This window comes from Pelophylax lessonae (genome assembly GCF_965119305.1).
Source record: "Pelophylax lessonae genome assembly, chromosome: 10".
NCBI lineage: Eukaryota > Metazoa > Chordata > Amphibia > Anura > Ranidae > Pelophylax > Pelophylax lessonae.
This window is the reverse complement of record NC_138777.1, coordinates 134,996,927-135,018,057: the sequence shown is the minus strand read 5'-3', so window position 1 is coordinate 135,018,057 and position 21,131 is coordinate 134,996,927. Positions and strand designations below refer to the sequence as shown.

At 41.8% G+C, this 21,131-nt stretch overlaps 1 protein-coding gene across 10 annotated transcripts in view; it reads right to left on the bottom strand.

Annotated features, from left to right (window-relative positions):
- The window catches only part of NRXN2 (neurexin 2), a 2,537,771-nt gene that overhangs the window by 232,922 nt on the left and 2,283,718 nt on the right, over nucleotides 1-21,131 (bottom strand). The window lies entirely within an intron of this gene.

The window sequence follows — 21,131 nt, the reverse complement described above, 5'->3', positions numbered from 1 at the left end:
ACATCTACAAAAAGTAAAGAAACAAGTTAAAACCCTAGACAGAGGAGGATTGTTGTAACGCTCCTGCGTTTTTAGTATAGGCTGGATTTGCAGCTGCAAAATCTCCACTCAGTATTAATGTAGAGATGTGTTGAATACCAGATCCAACTCTCCAGGACTCATCACCGTGGGCCTGTCAGCTTCAACATACAGATATATACACACTCAATGAGATGTTCCTGGAGCGATAGTATGTATATGATAGTATGAAAGTGATGTGCTGAAGGGACAGGTGTGAACAGTGACAAGGATGGTAATCACTTGATAGGGTTGTATAGGAGAGTTCAAGATGGTATTAGGAATGCAGATAGGTTAGTATCGAGTATGCTAACAGGTGGTGAGGACAGCAGATGACAAATACAGGATAGACTAACCCAGTGCAAGGATAGATAGTAGTAGACAGGAGAGCCAGCAATCTATGCAGCAGTGCAGATGATAGATGGTAGTAGGCTGAAGAGCTAGCAATCTATGTAACAGTGCAGATGATAGGATAGTATAGATAGGTAGTAACAGTCCTTAATGTGCATAGGTAGATAGTGCAATAAGGTTATGGAGGGTTCCCCTGCGGGGTACTTATCACTTGTAATGTTAGTAGTTTAGAGAGGTCCAGTAGATGAGGAATGATCCGGTTGCGAGATACAGGGATCAGTAGCAAGGTTCCGGTCTGCTCCAGGCAAAGGGAATGGCTGGAGGTTCCGATCGAGAGACAGGCTTGAAAGCATGTGGGTAGCAAGGCAGGTTGAACGAACAATGTGAGTGAGACCGCCGGCGGTTGAAATAGCCGCTCTGCGGCGCTCAGCAGTGACATCATCGTTCTTAAAGGTATATGCGTACCACCTGAAGAGAAAGGTGGGACGCATTACAGAGGAAAGTGGTGATTAAGGGTACCGGAGGTACCAGAATCTTACAGTACCCCCCCCCCCTTAAGGCCGGCTCCGGAAGGCCTATAGGACAGGTTTCTCTGGGTGTTTCGAGTGAAAGTTCCGTATAAGTCTAGGAGCATGAATATCAGAAGTATCTAGCCAGGTGTCGTCTTGGGGTCCATAATTCTTCCATCTTATGAGATACTGGAGTCTTCCTCTATGGATGCGAGAATCCAAAATTTCCTTGATCTCATACTCTTCTCCGCCTTCAACTTGTATTGGAGGTGGAGGCAAGATGGTAGGCCTTATTCCTTGGTTAGGAACATGGGGCTTCAGTAGCGACACATGGAAGATGGGATGGATCTTGAGATCTGCTGGTAGGGTGAGCTGTACTGCAGCTTTTCCGATAAGTTTTTTAATTGGGAAGGGTCCCAAAAATAAAGGTCCAAGCTTCTTGCTAGGGATTTTTAATCTTAAGTTCTTTGTCGATAGCCAAACAAGGTCCCCAATAGCATACTGAGGAGAAGGTCTTCTACGAAGGTCGTAGTACTTTTTTTGTTGACTGTGAGCGTGTGATATAGTGGTATTGAGTAAGCCCAAAGAGTCTTTTATTTGGGTAAGGTAATCCGAGGCTACTGGGTTACTCGATGGCAGGATGCGTGGTGGAAGAAGAGTGGGATGAAACCCATAGTTCAAGTAGAACGGACTTTGCTTCGTGGTACTGTGGGTTGCGTTGTTGTAAGCAAATTCTGCTAGAGGAAGGAGATCCACCCAATCATCCTGCAAGTATGATGTGTAGCAACGTAGATTTTGCTCAATGCACTGGTTGACTCTTTCAGTCTGTCCGTTGGTCTGAGGATGGTAGGGAGAAGTGAGCTTTCGCTCAATGCGTAAAATTTGACAAAGTGCTTGCCAAAATTTAGAGATGAATTGTGAACCACGGTCGGACAAAAGAGTTTTTGGAATTCCAGTTTTGGATATAAAGTATCCTAGAAATAATATTTCTTCTTTATGAAATAGACATTTCTTTAATTTCACATATAGTCTGTGTGAGAGCAGTCTGGACAACACAAGTCTTACATGTTTTATGTGTTCAGGCATAGATCGAGAATAAATAAGTATATCGTCTAGGTATACTACAACACAGACATCAAGTAAGTCTCTAAAGATGTCGTTTATGAATCTTTGGAAAGCTGCGGGAGCATTACATAGCCCGAATGGCATCACAAGGTATTCGAATAGTCCGTATCTGGTTCTGAATGCTGTTTTCCACTCATCCCCGTCACGGATTCAGATTAGGTTGTATGCCCCTTTCAGGTCTAATTTGGTGAAATATGTAGCCCCACGCACCTGTTCAATAAGTTCAGGGATGAACGGCAAAGGATAGCGATCCTTTATCGTAATCGTGTTTAATTGCCTATAATCGATAATAGGCCTGAGACTGGAATCCTTATTGCGGACAAAGAAAAGTCCTGCAGCAGTGGAAGAAGTAGAGGGTCTAATGAACCCTTTTGTCAAATTCTCATCCAAGTATTCCTTGAGATGAGAAAGTTCATCCTGTGAGAGGGGATAAACATGACCAAAAGGCAATTTGCTGTTAGGGAGTAGATCGATAGTGCACTCGTAATCCCTATGGGGAGGCAACACTTGAGCATTTTTCTCAAGGAACACTTCGGACGGATCCTGATAGCATAGTGGTGCAATTTCATCAGACACCACAGACAGAATCTCCCCATAAGATGGGAGGTTACACGTATTCTCGCAATAGTGAGAAGGGAAAACCAAAGTCTGTTTTTTCCAATCTATGATTGGTTGGTGTGTGTGTAACCAGGGAAGTCCCAAAATAATAGGAAAATGGGGTGAGGATAGTATGTCAAAGGTGATGGTCTCCACATGTGATTCGTTGGTAGTGGCAAGGAGTGCCTGAGTCTGGTTGGTGATTGGACCAGAAGACAGTGGAATACCATTAATGAAACTAACAGAAACAGGCTTAGATTTTGAAATAATAGGTATTTTATTTAAGGTAACAAAGCGTGTATCAATATAGTTTCCACAAGATCCAGTGTCGACCATAGCCTTGGTGGTGATCCTAGTTTGGTCCCACTGTAATATTAAATGAACAAAAAGATAGGGGTTAGAGAAGGAACAAGGAGACAGGTGTTTATCAAATGATCCGAGGATGCGCATTACATGCAGAGATTTCTGGATGTTCTTCTAGCTCGTTCAGTAGTCGTTAAAGGTGGGCGTATGGTTCCTACATCCATGGGAGTAGGGTCAACGGCCGAAATCTGAGAAGGACTAGACAATGGCATTCCCATCTTTTCAGCCCTTCTTTCTCGCAGTCGTCTGTCGATGTTGATACTAAGTTGTATCAAGGCCTCCAAGGTGCCAGGTAAATCCGCTCGGGCGAGCTCGTCTTTAACAGCTTCCGATAACCCGAGTCTGAATTGGGTTCGCAAAGATGTGTCATTCCACCCTGAATCAAGGGTCCATCTTTTGACCTCAGATACAAAGGTCTCCTTCCTTGTTTTAAGGCCCTCAACTGAATATCAGCAGTACTCTGCCTATTGGGGTCATCGTATAAACTAGCGAGTTTCGCTAGAAATAAAGAATAGGTGTTGAGAATCTGATCATTACTCTCAAAGAGAGAGTCTGCCCAGGCCCGTGGATCACCCGTCAGGTATGAAATAACGGTACAGACTTTTATTTGATCAGTGGGGTATGTACGAGGTTTTAACAAAAAAAGCAGTTGACATGCGTTTTTGAATTCACAAAATTTTTTCCGATCACCTGTAAACACTAGAGGAGGGTTTATTTTAGGTTCAGGAGGCTGAATAGCAGTAAGCCATGAGAGCTGAGTTACCTGCTGTGTCAGAGTCTGATTCTTTTCTTGTACGTCAGTCAGAGCAAGTATTAACGCTTTTACTTGTTGTGTTAATTGTGTCACTTGAGTGGGTAATTCTGCTGAATCCATTTTTAAGGTTCGTTCAATCTATAACGCTCCTGCGTTTTTAGTATAGGCTGGATTTGCAGCTGCAAAATCTCCACTCAGTAGTCATGTAGAGATGTGTTGAATACCAGATCCAACTCTCCAGGACTCATCACCGTGGGCCTGTCAGCTTCAACATACAGATATATACACACTCAATGAGATGTTCCTGGAGTGATAGTATGTATATGATAGTATGAAGGTGATGTGCTGAAGGGACAGGTGTGAACAGTGACAAGGATGGTAATCACTTGATAGGGTTGTATAGGAGAGTTCAAGATGGTATTAGGAATGCAGATAAGTTAGTATCGAGTATGCTAACAGGTGGTGAGGACAGCAGATGACAAATACAGGATAGACTAACCCAGTGCAAGGATAGATAGTAGTAGACAGGAGAGCCAGCAATCTATGCAGCAGTGCAGATGATAGATGGTAGTAGGCTGAAGAGCTAGCAATCTATGTAACAGTGCAGATGATAGGATAGTATAGATAGGTAGTAACAGTCCTTAATGTGCATAGGTAGATAGTGCAATAAGGTTATGGAGGGTTCCCCTGCGGGGTACTTATCACTTGTAATGTTAGTAGTTTAGAGAGGTCCAATAGATGAGGAATGATCCGGTAGCGAGATACAGGGATCAGTAGCGAGGTTTCGGTCTGCTCCAGGCAAAGGGAATGGATGGAGGTTCCGATCGAGAGACAGGCTTGAAAGCATGTGGGTAGCAAGGCAGGTTGAACGAACAATGTGAGTGAGACCGCCGGCGGTTGAAATAGCCGCTCTGCGGCGCTCAGCAGTGACATCATCGCTCTTAAAGGTATATGCGTACCACCTGAAGAGAAAGGTGGGACGCATTACAGAGGAAAGTGGTGATTAAGGGTACCGGAGGTACCAGAATCTTACAATTGTTGACTAGTAAACCGAAACCAACCAAGGCTTTTGATATTGCCTTCTGCACGGAATTCAACCAGCAATACCGACAGGTAGAAAAAAGCATCAAGAAGCATTGGGGAATTTTATTACGGGATCCTATATATAAGCAAATGTTGCCAAGTAAACCCAAATTTATTTATAGGAGAGCCCCAATACTGAAAAACAGGATAGTGAAGAGTATACCTAATCCCCCCAAAAAATTAGTAACCTTTCTGGATAGAACAGGCTTTTACAAATGTGGTAGATGTGTAGCTTGCAAAACCTGCCATAGAGATAAAAGAAGAAGTATAAAAAGGTTTGAGTCATGGACCACAAAAAAGAGTTATGAAATCAGTCAATTCATTTCTTGTAGGAGCACACGTTACTTATGTGTTACAATGTGAATGCGGTCTGCAATATGTGGGCCGCACAACCAGAGAACTAAGAGTGAGATTGAGGGAACACATAAGTAACATCAAGAAGGGCTTCCGTAAACATAATTTATCATATCATTTTAGATTGGTTCACAATAAAGACCCTACAAAGATGACTTTTTGTGGAATAGACAAAATTAACCCACACTGGAGAGGAACACACATGAAAAGAGCTGTGTTTCAAAATGAAACATGGTGGATACAGCAGCTCAAGAGTATGGTACCTGCATGACTCAATGTAGAGCTAGACATTAATTGTTTTATTAGTAATTTTTAATATGATAATTTATTAGTAATTTTTAATGTAATAATTTTTAGAATTTTGTAAATTCAAGGTTTTATATGCAATATGTAATTATTCTAGTGGCTATTTTATTACTAGAGGATAATATTTATTAAGCGGGTATATATATATATATATATATATATATATATATATATATATATATTTTTTTTTTTTTTAATGTTGTAATGGTGCATGTTTGTATTTTATTTATAGCATTGTGTCATATGTATGTTTTAATGGCATTATCATATTAGATATCATTGAGATGTTCATATACATTATCTCGGCTACAAGGATATACAGGAATTGATTAGTATAAATTCCCACGGGTAGATATAAATTATACATCTATTTGGAGACATAAGTATGATCACTATATATAAGGTTAATGTGGAGAGAAGTACTGTACTCCGGAAGAGGGAGCGTAATTAGATGAGGATAGTATATGGGCAAGGGTGGACCAAGATGGCGATTTACAGGAAGTTAACTAGAATGAGAGCCCTAAGATGGCGGCGATTCACTTCCGGTCCTTCCAGGTGTTCGCAATAATGAGAGAATTAAGGATAGATAAATAGTAGTACGTAAACGTGACTCATTCACTTTTGAAAATGCTCTGATTGGCGGAGCGAAACGCATCAAGCCGTCCGATTACGTACTACGCAACGTCCGGCCATTTCCGATTTCCGGTTTATGCGGGTGGAGCGCACGGCCATAGTTTGGCGGCCCGTAGGATTTGTGAAGGCGTTTTTATACTGCAACACTGTAAGTGTAACTTTTATATGCGTGAGAAATACAAGTCTAGATATACTGCACGATGAAAGCTATCTCTTCTTTATGATTTATGGGCATATCCTGGATGGTGCGAGTTGCAGAGTGCTCTAATTATTTGATCGCTGGCTGGTGTCCGCTGTGGCTCTTATCTCAATAAGGATTATCCTTAAAGGCGTATATTTGATTGTCATCTGGTGAGTAGGGGACCGAGAGGGGAGCACTTACTCACAATATATGAGCACCGGCACTTTGGATAGAATATCCTGAGCAAGCACTTAGCACTTTGTTGTGGATTTGTTGGTTTGCACAAAGACTGTCACTGAGCACAATATATTTTATTGAAGAATTTAGGAACTTTTTATGAACTTTGCACCGGAGATACTTATTATTTATTTATATATTTTTTGTATATATGTGTATCACTATCACTGTAGCACTTTGTATTTATATTTTATATACACTATAGATGAATTTTATTAGTATTTATGAGCACAATTATGTACTGAAAAGTTGGGATGGGTATTACATTGATATATTTTTGCACTAGCACTTTTGTATAAGAATATTAATGAGGAATTATATGCAATATTATTTATTAGAGGAATTTTTGAGTATGTGCACATACAATTATTGAGCAGAGCTGATACTTCACAATTTTTTCAATATTTAAAGGCACCCCCTTTTATCAGCAGCAGCTTTTTATATATTATATATTGTATTATTCATTTTAAAATCCTAAGCGCTGGCCCTATATATATATATATATCTATTCTACAGTTGCAGACTACAACACACATACATCCACTGACTTCATTAGCTCATCAAACAGGCCCATGACAAACGGCACACGAGATTTGAGATTCTGCATATAGCATGATTTTTCTTTTACCCATGGTATGTTCTGTATTGTTAAAAGAAACAAGGTACGGTTACACCTTTTTTTTTTTTTTTTAGTAGGTGAGGTTGAATAAAGACAATAGTCCATCCAGTTCAACCTGTGTAGGTGTGTGTGACTGTAATCATCTAACATAGCCTTTAATCTCCTGATCCTTGAGATCCAAGTCTAAGAGTCTTTTGAAAGTCACCATACTACCCGCAGAAACCACCTCTTGTGGTAGACAATTCCACAATCTTGTAGCCCTAACAGTAAAGAACCCCCCACGTTGCCTGAGGTTAAAACGCTTCTCCTCTAATCGCATTGTATGTCCTCGAGTCCTCATGCAATTCCTTCGAATGAACAGCTTTTTTTCTAAGCTGAGATCCCCGTTAAGATATTTATAAATTGCTATCATGTCCCCTCTCAGACGTCTCTTCTTTAGTGAGAATAAATCAAGCGATTGCAGACGCTCCTCATAATCAAGGTCCTCCAATCCCCTAATTAGTTTAGTTGCCCTTCTCTGGACTTTCTCCAGCTCCAACACATCCCTCCTGAGGACTGGCGACCAGAACTGGACAGAATACTCCAGATGCGGTCGGACCAGAGTTTTATAAACGAAGGATTATAGTCTTATCTCTGGAATACATCCCTTTCTTTATGCATGCTAATATTCTGTTGGCTTTGGAAGCTGCCGCTTGACATTGCATGCTGTTGCCTAATCTATCATCAACCAAGACACCCAGATCTTTCTCCATTTTTGATTCCCCCAAGGGTTCCCCTCCTAACGTGTATTGTGTTTTTATGTTTTTAGTCCCCAAGTGCAAAACCTTACACTTCTCCACGTTAAACCTCATTTGCCATGTCGTTGCCCACTCCGTAATTTTGTCCAGGTCATTCTGTAGGATATCTGCTTCATGCTGTGCAGTTATTGCCCTGGCCAATTTTGTGTCATCTGCAAAAACTGATAACGCACTACTGATCCCGTCCTCAATGCTGTTTATGAATAAATTGAACAAGGTCGGTCCCAAGACTGAGCCTTGGGGGACCCCGCTTACCACCTCAGACCAGTCTGAGTATGCGCTGTTTATTACCACCCTTTGGACACGGCCTTTTAGCCAGTTCCGTATCCAAGAGCAAACCCTGCTGTCGATACCTGCAGACCTTATTTTATAAATTAAGCGCTTATGGGGAACTGTATCAAACGCCTTAGCGAAATCCAAGTACACCACATCCACTGGTCTGCCCCTATCTAGCTCACAGCTCACCTCCTCGTAGAATGCTAAGAGATTGGTTTGACAAGAACGCCCATTTGTAAACCCGTGCTGGTTACTACTGATGATGTTGTTGTCTTTAGCATATTCTACGATATAGTCCCTTATCATCCCCTCCAAAAGTTTACAAATTATTGATGTCAAGCTGACAGGCCTATAATTTCCCGGGATATGCCTCTGGCCCTTTTTGAATATCGGAATCACGTTAGCCTTCCTCCAATCCCCTGGTACATCTCCTGTCCTAATACTGTCAGCAAAGATCAGGAACAGTGGTCTAGATATAACCATACTGAGTTCCTTGAGCACTCTCGGATGTACGCCATCCGGGCCTGGTGATTTGTTTGTGTTAAGTTTATCCAGTCTTTTCCTGATTTCACCCTCTGTTAGCCATAGAGGCAAGTCCTGTGTATTACTACTAACCAAACAGTCGTGGTCAGTGTACCCCTCCTTTTCCTGCGTAAAGACTGACGAGAAAAAAGCATTCAGCACGGTTGCTTTTTCAGTGTCCTCTGTAACCATCCTCCCATCATTGTGCAATATGCTCTGCCCTAGTTTTTTTGCTGTTGATATATTTAAAGAATTTCTTTGGGTTTTTTTTACTATCCTCCGCTATTTGTCTCTCAAAGTTGATTTTAGCCATCTTGATTTCGTGTTTACACTTCTTATTTGCCTCCTTGTATTGCTGGAAGGCCAATACTGTGCCCTCTGATTTATATTTCTTGAAGGCCAATTTTTTTCCCCTAATAAGTTTTTTAACGCTACGGTTTAGCCAGCCAGGTTTGGCTTTGTCTCTTATAAATTTATTCCCCATAGGAATGCACTGCAAGATGCCTTTGCTTAATATGTTCCTAAAGCATTCCCATTTTTCCTCTGTGGTCAGTGATCCCAGGGTTTGGTCCCAGTTTACCCTTTCCATTAACCACTTTACCACCGGAGGATTTTGCTGTCTTCCGTCCAGGCCACTTTTTGCGATTCGGCGCTGTGCAACTTCAACTGACAATTGCGCGGTCGTGCGACGCCGTACCCAAACGAAATTTACGTCCTTTTTTTCCCACAAACAGAGCTTTCTTTTGGTGGTATTTGATCACCTGTGCGATTTTTACTTTTTGCGCTATAAACAAAAAAATAGCGTTTATTTTGAAAAAATAACAATATTTTTAACATTTTTTTATATGAAATTCCCCCCAAAAAAGATGTAAAAACCAATTTTTTAAAAAATTTTTGGCCAATTTGTTTTCTGCTACCTATGTTTGGTAAAAAAAATCACAATAAGCGTATTTTGATTGGTTTGCGCAAAAGTTATTGCGTTTACTAACAAAGGGAAAGATTTCTGTCATTTTTGGTGTTTTTTTTTTTAACGCGTAATGGCGGCGATCTGCGATTTTTTTTGTGGGACTGCGACATTGCGGCGGACAGATCGGACCCTTGACTGACATTTTTGACACTTTTGGGGTTACCAGTGACATTACTGCAGTAATCAGTGCTATATATATGCACTGTTACTGTAAAAATAAAACTGGCAGGGAAGGGGTAAATTTTATTGGAGAGGGAGGAGTTAATGTATGCCTGGTGCTTACTGACGTGTAGGGGGGGAGGGGCCTGAGTGAGTCATGGACAGATCGGATGTCCACCTATGCTGAACAGTCCGATCTGTCACTCCCTGTCACTATGGAGATCCGCCCGCTGTGTTTACACACAGCGGGCGGATCTCCACACTAGATCCCCGGCGATCGGGGCAGAGCAGCGGCGATCGCCGCTGCTCCTCCCCTGGCCCGACTCCCGCTGTGAATGAAAACAGCGGGAGCGAGCCTCCGGCGGCGCGCAAGCGCCGCCCAGAAGGGGGAGTGTCTGACGACGTTAATACTACGTCGTCAGACGATAACGAGCCACTTTGCCGCAGTACTATTACCGTACTCGGTCGGCAAGTGGTTAATGAGTACAATTTTGGAAAGTTTGCCCGTCTGAAGTTTAGGGTTCTTATGTTCCCCACTTGCCTTTTTTTATTTTTATTTATACTAAATGTGATCATCCTGTGATCGCTAGAGCCCAGGTTGTCCTGGACTCCTACCTCCGAGATTATGTCTGGGTCATTAGTGATCAATAGATCCAGGATTGCGTTTTCTCTGGTAGGGGAATCCACCAATTGTGACATGTAGTTGTCCTGTAAGGTTTCCGTGAATAGACGGGCAATATGTGAGTGTGCAGTCCCCTCTTCCCAGTCAATGTCGGGATAATTGAAGTCCCCCAATACGATGACTGATCCCAGTTTTGCCACTTTACCCATTAGTGCTAAAAATTCCTGCTCTACCTCCTCCCCTTGGTTAGGTAGCCTATAGCAAACCCCCACAATTACTTTCCCCTTTTCTCCTTCCCTAAGGAGTTCTACCCACACGGATTCTAAATCCATGCTCATCCCATCCGTAATGTCACTCCTTTCTAGCACCTTTATATTGTTCTTGACATAGAGACATACCCCTCCCCCTCTTTTTCCTACCCTGTCCTTCCGGTACACCGAATACCCTTGGATATTGGCCAGCCAGTCATGTGAGGGGTCTTTCTTCTTTTCTACTATTCCAGCCCACTTGACACGCTGGTTCATACCCTCATACACGCAACATACTACTTTCTAAGATGATTCACCCCTGCTCACCCGTACATCATTGACAGTTATTTTTAACCGCTTGCCGACCGCCGCAAGTAGATTTACTGCGGCGGTCAGCCCCTGCCAGGCAGAGTGACGTTAATTAACGTCACTAGCCTGGGAGGGTCTGGGGAGCGAGCGCGCACCCGCGGAGGCGCGCTCCCGCTCCCGCGCGCCCGCTCCCGCGCGCTCCCGCTCCCGCGCGGTCACGGTCCCCCCCTCGCGTGTGACCAGCGGACCCGATGTCCGCCGGTCACTCGGCGATCGGCGGGGGAGAGGGAGAATGTCAGGCAGCTTGTGTAAACAAGCCACCTATCATTCTCCTCGCTGTAAAGACACTGATCACATGGATCTACTATGTAGATCCGTTGATCAGTGTCCTTACAGCTCAAGCCACAGCCAATCACAGTAGAAAGCACGCCCCTAGGGACACACACAGCCCCTCCCTCCCAAATAAAGTTAACCCCTTCACTACCAGTGTATTTTTACAGTAACAGTGCATATGTATAGCACTGATTACTGTAGAAATGTCACTGGTAACCCCAAAAGTGTCAAAAATGTCAGTCAAGGGTCCGATCTGTCCGCCGCAATGTCGCAGTACCGCAAAAAAAATCGCAGATCGCCGCCATTACGCGTTAAAAAAAAAACAACAAAAATGACAAAAATCTTTCCCTTTGTTAGTAAACGCGATAACTTTTGCGCAAACCAATAAAAATACGCTTTTTGCGATTTTTTTTACCAAACATAGGTAGGATAAAACAAATTGGCTGAAAATGTTAAAAAATTTTGATTTTTACTTTTTTTTTTTTGGGAAATTTCATATAAAAAAATGTGAAAAATATTGCTATTTTTGCAAAATTGTCGCTCTTTTTTTGTTTATAGCGCATGATCAAAAAATCGCACAGGTGATCAAATACCACCAAAAGAAAGCTCTGTTTGTGGGAAAAAAAGGACGTCAAATTCTTTAGGTACAGCGTCGCACGACCGCGCAATTGTCCGTTAAAGTCATGCAGCGCCAAATCGCAAAATACCCCCTGGTCTTTTAGCAGGAAAATCCTCCGGGGCTTAAGTGGTTAATCATATAACACTTTAAGTGTGGACAGACAACTGTTACATCCTTGGTGCGCACCTTCCACTTCTCTCAAATAGGATTAACGCCTGCTTCAGTTTTAGCACACTTTTATATACCTACGTATAATATCCTAACCTTACAAGCCTGTGGTACACAGATTGCATAACCATAGGATACAAACTTGCTTCAATCTCTATTCTCTTTCATACTCTTTCCTTCTTTCTCTTTTTTTTCTGTCCTTCTCTCCCCCCTATTTCTACCCCCCCCCCCTTATTTTTTTTTTTTTGCTTCTCTCCCTCTCTACTCCTGTCCCTTCGGCCTCCTGTTAAAATGGCCTACAAACATTTAGGAAAAAATCCTCTAATCATTTTGCATAATATAAATGGCCTAAACAAACCACAGAATAGGTCTAAACTATTATACGAACTTAAAAAAAATCAAACCCACAAATTGTCCTACTCCAAGAAACACATTTCAAGAGTTTCAGCATCCCTAAGCTAACTAACAACTTTTTTACAAAGGCATTTCATGCCAGAAACCCAATTGCCAAGATGAAGGTGGTCTTTATCCTCCTAAGCAAATGAGCCAGTTTTGCGGTTGCAGACAGAATGGCTGACCCGGAGGGTAGATACCTCTTTTTACAAGGCTGCATTAACGGTAAACCTTCTACGATAACTAACGTATACTTCCCAAACTCTAGACGTATTACGTTCGGTCAACATTTAATTGACAAACTGAAGGCATTTGCCAGAGGCTGTATTATTTTGGGAGGTGACTTCAATATACCCCTTAACGCTAACATTAATACATCCACACAAACTACCTCAGTCTCATATAGGGTATTGAAGAAGATTAAAACTCTTCTACATTCTCTAACATTGATTGATTCTTGGAGATCCACCCACCCAAATGACAAGGACTTCACCTTCTTCTCTAATCCTCACAACAGATACTCAAGAGTAGATTGTATTTATATCACACAAAGTGATCTGCCAGAAATCCAGGCTGCTAATATAGGAATAATTTCTTCCTCTGACCATGCACCTGTTTCTCTGACATTGAAATCTTTAACCCATAGGACAAAAACCTTCTCTTGGAGACTAAATGCCTCTCTTTTGATTGATCCTGCTATTCAACATCACATACAAAAAACATTGACTGATCAAATCAACAATAACACAGACCTGTCGCCTATGACAATCTGGAACGCCCATAAATGCATTGTCAGAGGGGAATTGATGAAATTGGGAGCAAACAAAAATTAGGAAAGGGAGAAAGGCCTTAAAGACTTAACCGACAAGATTGCCGCACTAGAATCATCACACAAATCCTCCCTGGCCATGCTCGTTGAGAAAGAGTTGCAACAGGCATGATCAGAACTGAAAGACCTGCTAGAAATTAAACTAAAAAGAAACCTGTTTTTCAAAAATTCTATATACTACGAACATGAAGACAAAAGCGGTAAATTGCTGGCCATAGGCTCTCCATGCTCACAGGCCCCTCGTCTCACACAGTGTGGGAGGTTAAACCTCCTCTGTAGCACAGGTCTCAACCATATCAACCCAGGCTCCCCATATTTTAATAAACTTATCTGGACAGCCCCTAGCCTCATACGCCAATTTATACAAGGGAAGAACTTGATTCACCATATTCTTCCAAAGATTCAAAGAAATGCCAGAAGTATCGGTCCAATGCATCACAACTGTTTTCCTGGCATAAAACAATAATAGTCTTAGGAATTGTTTTTGGCTAGAGCGCAAACCTATATCTTCGAAGATTCCTAGAATGCACCATTTGGGGTTACATACGTTAGGGAGATCAAAGTGTGCAGACAGGAAGCAAGTAACCTGAGACCAGAAAGGCCTAATTTTATCGCATCCCCATAGCATGTGAAGCAGATCACCCGTCATTTTACTGCACTTATGGCACTCTGCAGTGGACCTGTGTTTCATAAGGAACAATCTATGGGGGGTATGATATGTCCGATGAAAAATCCTCAACTGTATAAGCCTGTCACTAGTGGAAATAGCAGTCGTAAAGTAGGTATGGAGCAGTTCCTCCCAATCATCCTCCGACAAGTCCGGAATATCTCTCACCCACCTGGCTCTAATGGCATCCAAACGAGATGGAACACTACAAATCAGGACACTTTAATAGGAACTGGTCAATTTGGTGTGAACATCACACAACAATTCTTTTTCCAACGGGGAATTAGCAAGGGACACTGGGGCTGCACCGAACTGGGCCGCAGCCACGTGTCGTAGTTGCAAGTAACGGTAGTGCCAAGAGCCAGGTGCCTGAAAGTCCAGCTGAAACTGCCGGAAAGTTTAAAAGATTCCATTGGAGAACAACTGGTGAGCATATTTGAGCCCCCTACCTGCCCAAGCAGTAGCATCTGGCAAGTCCCACAAGTGAGGAAGACTGGGATTACACCAGAGAGGCTGATTAGGCGAGAACCGCTCCGCAGATTCCTGCATCAGGGAAGTACATCTAAAATACTGTATATCCAGACAGCCTTTCTTCCCAATACTACAAGATGTTCGAACAGGTCCTTAATTCCCCTCTGATGACTGCTCTAAACCACATAACTAAAAATCCTACCATCCCTAAAGATTTTCTAATTGCCCACATAAAGGTCATACCCAAACCAGATAAAGATCATAGCATTTGCTCTAATTACAGACCAATTTCCCTACTAAATTTAGACCTAAAAGTAATTGCCAATAGGCCCAGGCCACTTCTTCACAAGATAATTGGAAAGGACCAGGTAGGTTTTATGCCTGGCAGAGAGGCACGAGATAATATTATCAAGGCCCTAAATCTTATTCATACTGCACATAAGGAACCAATCGAAGGTCTTCTGCTATGCACTGATGCAGAAAAGGCCTTCTATAGAGTGGCTTGGGACTATTTGTTCACAACTTGTAAACATATAGGCTTTGAGAAAAAATTTATGTCCTGGATCACATCACTTTATGCAGACCCTGGAGCACAGGTCAAAATCAATGGCACCCTGTCTTACATATCCGGAACGGCACCAGACAGGCTTGCCCACTTTTGACCCCTTCTCTTCATTCTATCACTAGAACCTCTGATCAGAACAATCAATCTGGATGAAAATATAAAGGGCTTTCTCTCCCATGGTAAACAATTCAAAGTGACAGCAACCACTGATGATCTGCTTTTCTTTATATCCCAACTTCATATAACGATTCCTAACCAAAAATTTCCAACTACCGATACATCTTGTGATGGTGTTCACCGTCACTGGTAGTGAAAGATAATTAATGGTTTGAATTGCTTCAGATGGGACAGTAATATTTGTCAGCAATATCGTAAATGAAGATTTATTCCCACTTTACACTGGGAGACTTGTTGTGTATTGTTTGTGTATTGAGATAATGTGTATTCTATTGTTCTATTGTGTCTGTCTGCCTTGAGATAAACTTATTATGGGATGTATATGTGAATGTGGATTGTGCCTGTCCAATTGTTAAATGTTAATGACCTCACATTGTTCTGTCCAGATGGCCAGCTAATTAGTTTAGGTTAATTTTGTTCCTGTATACACTTTCATTTGCATATAATAATGTAATCAGCCAGAGGGGAGGGATTGTGTACACTGTAAGGGAATGACTGAGTGTAAAACTCTGTTTCTATTGGATTGTGAATGTCATGTCTTGTTCTCCACAAGGTCCACCTGGGCGGTAACCTTGTGGGGGAAAAATGTATAAAAGTCTGTTTCTTGTTCAATAAAGTGTTACACTTCACCTCAATCTAGAGTCCTGTCTCTCATAGGGGGGAATCGGCTACAAGGGATTGCTATGCTCTTCATACTCCCTTGGATAATCACTAAGCTCTTGTAAGAGCTTGTGTAAGAGCTTGTTCCATTGCCTGCTGCACTCTCTGGGGAAAGAGAGGTTCACCCACTGGAACCTGGAGCCTTGTCGCAGGTCCAGGGTGGGTAGGAGACGGCGAGACCCCAACCAAGCTGCGGCAGGTCGTGGGGTCTGAAGTGGTTATGGTATCTGGTGGAGTGCTTGGAGCCCTCGGGAAGCAGTAGGAGCATCCGTCAATTGCAGTACCCAGTCAGGTGCCGGTTGATCCGTTACACATCTCAAATTTTAAAGTAAACCACAGCAAATCCAAAGCTCTTAACTTAACCCTCTCCAAGGAATTGGAGGATCTAGCGGTCACCAACTGCCCATATAAATCGGAGAGGAACTCCTTGAAATACTTAGGCATATACCTTACGGCTAAAATCAGACTTCTCAATACTTCTCCTGGTTCAGGAGAGCAGCAATAAAAAAAATGACCATTCTTCTCAGACTCCTTTACCTGTTCATGACTCTACCAATAGAAATCCCGAGACGTTTCTTTAGAACACTACTCTCCCTACAAAGAAACGTTATATGGGCCAACAAAAGGCCACGAACAAGATTTAAACTATCTACATCTACCCAAAAATAAGGGTGGGATAGGTCTCCCAGACTATAAGAAATATTACATAGCGATGCATTTAACTAGGGTTTTAGATTGGCACTGCCATAATGAAACAAAAGAATGGGTCCATATGGAAAGACAATGGCATGGAGGCCAAACACACTTCCTGTTATGGTCCGAAACCTCCAATCTCCCTAATAAAATCAAAAAACACCCCCTCATAAACACAACAGTGAAACTTTTCCACTCGGTTGCACAGCCTTATAACCTTTCAACTAATCCAAGACCATTAACATCCCTACATAATAACCCAGACTTCCCTCCAGGAGTAAATAGTTTACTTTTTCAAGTAATGGAAAATAACACCAACCCACTTTTTGTAACACACTGAATAGCCGGAGCAAAACTCAAATCCCCAACAACCATTTCTAATGATATTCCAAACCTAAAACTGTCAGCTTGGTCCCACCTCCAACTACATGACTTTGTTACCAGACACAAATGGAAAGACTTTCTCAGAACTCCCACAGAGTTTGAAAAAATGTGCCTTAGGAGAGAACCCCTTAGAGGGGGCACCTCCCTGATGTACAACATCCTTGCACAGCCAAAAGCAGGAGTTGCTGATAAATACAGATCGGTTTGGGAATCTGCACTAGGTACACAATTTACTGATCATGATAGGGAGAAAGCTTGCGTCTTTTCCCACAAATACTCTATTAGCACCAAGCTCCAAGAAACCTCTTACAAAGTCAGAACTCAGTGGTATATTACTCCTGTACAACAAAAAACCTGGTCAGACCTAAACTCAGATGTATGCTGGAGATGCAGCAAACATAAAGGAACGTTCTTGCACATATGGTGGGAGTGTGAAGAGATACAGAAATTATGGTCCAAGGTCAATGACTTAATAATACAAATCACAGACACAAGATATAAGTTAAACGCGGCAAGCTGTTTGCTCATCCTCAACAACTATCCCTATAGGAAATATAAAAAATTAATCGTTAGACACATGCTAAATGCAACCAAAGCTCTGATTGTGATACATTGGCATTCCACACAAACACCCTCTATTAGCAGTTGGCTTTTGAAAGTCAAATCCATATACCACATGGAAGAAACCCAAGCTATCAAAAGAGAGAGCGAATGCAATTCCATGAAATCTGGAACACATGGACAGTATTTACTACATCATCAACATATGACGTACTTTTTAATACCTAAACAGACGGGAATTATTCCCCCTAGATAATATATACACACCGACAACATTATAAGATATTCACTTAAAATCAACCTTCTTATTATCATAAGAATCTAAAGTGGCCACCTAACTAAACAACACCCTTACAGGCCTACCTTCCCCCTCCCCACCCCCTTCCCTTCTACCTTCCCTTCTGACACCTCTTTACTACCTTTCACTCTCACCTTAACCCAGCTTTTTCAAAATTCTCAATTTATATCTGATAATCCTGAAAATACTGCTTCGAAGTGCTATATACCCGCTCCTTACTCTCAACAAGCTGAATTGTATGGTATGTTAAATTCTAAGCAGAAAATATAACGCACCTTTTGACATGTTTTTCTCATGTTTATTTTGACTGAATTTTTACTACGACTGTTTACTGTATTTCTAATTGTTTACAAATGTACACATGTTAATTTTACTACGTTTCAGGGCCGGTTCACATTTGTGCGAGTGCGACGATCGCATGTAATTCGGAGCGCACTGCTCCTTCATTACATGCGATCGGATGTGCGGATGCGAATTCAGCCATACACTTTGTCTGGCTGAATTCGCACTGTATCCACACCAAACACGCACATGACCCTTTTTACCAGCCGCATCAGGATCGGATCGCACAGTGGTTCACACTTGTGCGATCCGATCCTGTGCAAACTGTCAGATCGCACTGCGATATGCGATCAAACTGGGGGTGTCGTTTAAATTTAATTGACACCCCCTGCGTATCGCATATGGCAGTGTGAACTGCCAGAGGTGCATTTGCGATGCGGGAACAGGCTGCGAATTCGCAGCCTTCCCGCATCGCACAAGTGTGAACCGGGACTCAATAAACTTTAAATTGTGAAAAAACAAACAAACCTTTATTACCACTTTAAATCAATATCTTTAATCTCAAAATCACTCCCACAGGACATCTGATTGTCAAAAATTGTGATCTCCTGGAAGAGGATTTGGGAATAGACAGAAATCTTGCTGACTTTTGCGCTACCAAATAAACCAATTTCATTTTCCAACAAACGACCCATAAAACATCTCTCAATCTCAACAGGATTTCCACACTAGTCCCCAATTTGATTAAATTGATCATCTAAATGATCATTCTGAATGATCAACTTCTCAGACATATAAACAGTATTATTTTTTAATAAACGGGCAAGCTTGAAAGAGACACATTTTTATTTATCTATTTGTAGTATAAACTATAGAATTGTAAAAGACTTGGGACACCTTTGGGTGCCCAATGGAGAGCAGCAATGTGACACGCATAGCACGCCACAGTGAACAACGGGTATGGCCAAATTGCATTCAAAGTTGGAGGGGCCTAAAGGGGCATGGTTATATTGAACAAAAGCATTCTAGTACCCCTAAAATATACTAAGATCACTAAACCAAATGTCACTGGAAAAATATGAATTTGGCCTACCTTATAAGTCAGTAGACGGTGTGTGGGGCAGTGGATAGTATATGGACAGTGTCAGTTGGGTAGTGGATTTTGCATGGAGACTGTGTCAATATGGCACTGGACAGTGTCAGTAGAGTAGAAATTGGGGTCAGTAGGGTAGTGCATGGTATCAGTATAGCAGTGGAAGGGGTCAATAGGGGAGAAGATGTGTCAGTGGAGCAGTGGATGGTGTCAATAGATCAGTGGATGGTGTCAATAGATCAGTGGATGGTGTCAGTAGAGCAGTGGACTATGTAATTAGGGCAGAGGTTGGTGTCAGTAGGGCAGGGAATGGTATCAGTAGAGCAGTGGACGATGTCAGCAGAGCAATGGACAGTGTCAGTAAGGGAAAGGTTGGTGTCAGTAGGGCAGAGGTTGCCATCAGTAAGGCAGTGGATTGCGTCAGTCACTAGAGCAGTGGATGGTGTCAGTAGGGCAGAGGACAGTGTCGGTAGGGCAGTGGATGTTGCCAGTTTTTTATTTTTATAATTTTTATTATTATTTAAAAAAAATGTATTCGTTTTTGGAGCCCATTAGGGCTATTTGATGAAATATCTGGGGTCTAAACAGACTCCTGATTTCTCACTTTTAAGACAGAGAAAATAATTGAGAAAACAGGTTCTCTAATTCTTTTTTCTGCATCCTCAGCTGCACTGGACAGTGAATGAATGGAAAGTGCTCTTTGCTGAGAAGCATCCTGTTCATTCACAAACTGAACCATAGTAAACAACACAGTTTACTATGCTTCAGTTAATAAACAGATCACATTTCAGATCACTCACACTGTTCATTCAGAAGATGAAGGGGCCGGTAAATGATATATTTACTGGCCCCTTCCCCCACTCTAGATCCTGACACATACCACAGCAGTCAGCAGAAGAGGTGAAAGGAGGGAGCCATCAGCGCTGCAGGGTGAGGGAAAGGACAGGGAGGACTCAGGCAGCAGAAAGAGAGCAGAGGAGGGGGTTGCATTTACTAGAACCGATCGCAATCGGCTGTATTTTCCTCCTGCAACCACTGAATCTATATATTTGATAATATATATATATATATATATATATATATATATAATAGATTTTCCCATTATTCCTCATACATTTACATCAAGGACCTTGGGTGAGCAGGAGGATTTATTGGGTCCTGACATCCCCTGGTTTACCGAGATTGGATTGCATTTATCCCCTGAGGGGAACTGCTAGCTCTGACCTGCTGATAACACAGGGGTCAGAGCGGGAGGTGAGCGGCCATTTCTTCAGGTGGAGGATAGCACAATCACCTTATCTATTCAGCATTGAAAGTTATTTTTCACTTCACCACTTTTTTGCACTTTATGGACTGTTTAAAACATGTTTAATCACAATGCATTTTAGTTGATTTTGATGGTATTTTTCACCTATTAATTTAATTAATAGTTAAAATATATAAATCAATTTTTCTCACATGTCATTTTTTCACCTCACTTATTTTCATCAGTAATATATTTAAGATTTCTTCATAATGCAGATTACAAACAATTTTAAACACCAAATCAGCAATAACAGCTCCAAACATTATTCTTAAAAAGTTCACTTTAAGTTAAATTGACTTATTAACAAGAGAAAATGTGATGATTAAAAAAATTGATGACATTACCCCTTTCACTGGCTCGCTGCCAATGAAAGGGTTAATGTCACCATTTTTTTTTTTAATCATCACATTTTCTCTTGTTAATAAGTCAATAAGGGTTACAAGAATAGAACTGCTTGCTGGCCCAGTAACCCAGCAGCTGAATTCCTTTGGCTTTAAGCTTATGGCTGCTTCAGGAACCATGAACTTATAGCAGAAGGGTCTCCTAGGGTGATTAATGAATAG